At 39.5% G+C, this 1,019-nt stretch overlaps 1 protein-coding gene across 2 annotated transcripts in view; it reads left to right on the top strand.

Moving 5' to 3' along the window:
- The window catches only part of thsd7aa (thrombospondin, type I, domain containing 7Aa), a 213,050-nt gene that overhangs the window by 188,275 nt on the left and 23,756 nt on the right, over positions 1 to 1,019 (top strand). The window lies entirely within an intron of this gene.

Genomic DNA, 1,019 nt, shown 5'->3' with positions numbered 1-1,019 from the left:
TATATATATATATATGTACAGAGCTCTGGGTGAAACTATTGATAGCCTAGTGTGAACCGGATTTAGGACCTGGTTACTAGGGGTGACGCAAACGTTTTTCCAGTGAAAGCACGCCTGTAGTGTTCTCTGTACTACTGTTGTCTCCGTCTCCGTACCCAGACATCCACACCCTGTACCGGGGTTAGCTAGGTTAGCCTCCCTGTGCACATTTCTCAAATGTACTTTCAAAATGTGTGGGATTTTTCCCTTTAATAAATTGTCTACATATTTTACCACCACCACTGCAAGGCACTTGCTTTCATCTGACACAGTCATGCTCAAATAGGACACTGCCGCTTTCTTCAGACTTTTGGTACCGCCATGACGCCAGGCAAGGGGCACGGCAATTTATCGTGTTCATGTTCAATTTGACATGGAATGTCGGAATTTCTGGGTTCCCAGTCGGAAACTATATATGTCTACATCATAGACTGTATAAAACAGGTCTGTGGTTGGAAATGTCAACTCTGAAAGATACGCTATTTGCTCTATGAAAGACATTGACAAAGACGAAAACTAATTAGCTTTACTCTATCACATAATTTTTTTGAGTTAGTTATGCAAATAGACATTACAGTTTTAGTTATCGTTTTTTTATGATGCCTCGTTTTTATTGTTATTTCAGTTAACGTTTTTTTCCCACTGCTAGTTTTCGTTATGTTATGTTTTGCGAACGATTTTAACACAATTTATTTCCTTTTCCCAAGCCTTTCCTAATACAGCTGCTTCTTACTTTCTGGCGAATGTGAAAACAATTCCATAAGAGTGTCTCTCACAATTGGATTCCAAGTGTTGGAAGTTTGCCTTGACAAAATGCCAAACTTGCATACAGCGGAAACAATTATAGTGAGGTAGATACTACCACCAAAGGATGCAAAGTCAGTGTTTCCTTTAGGATTTTTTTTAGCAGTGGGGGGCTAGTCTATTTATTCACCTCTGTTCACACACAATGAGGCATATTTTCAGTTGGGATTGAACTG

This window comes from Etheostoma spectabile, chromosome 14 (genome assembly GCF_008692095.1).
Source record: "Etheostoma spectabile isolate EspeVRDwgs_2016 chromosome 14, UIUC_Espe_1.0, whole genome shotgun sequence".
NCBI lineage: Eukaryota > Metazoa > Chordata > Actinopteri > Perciformes > Percidae > Etheostoma > Etheostoma spectabile.
Note: the sequence above shows the minus strand (reverse complement) of the source record. Positions and strands in the feature narration are given on the sequence as shown.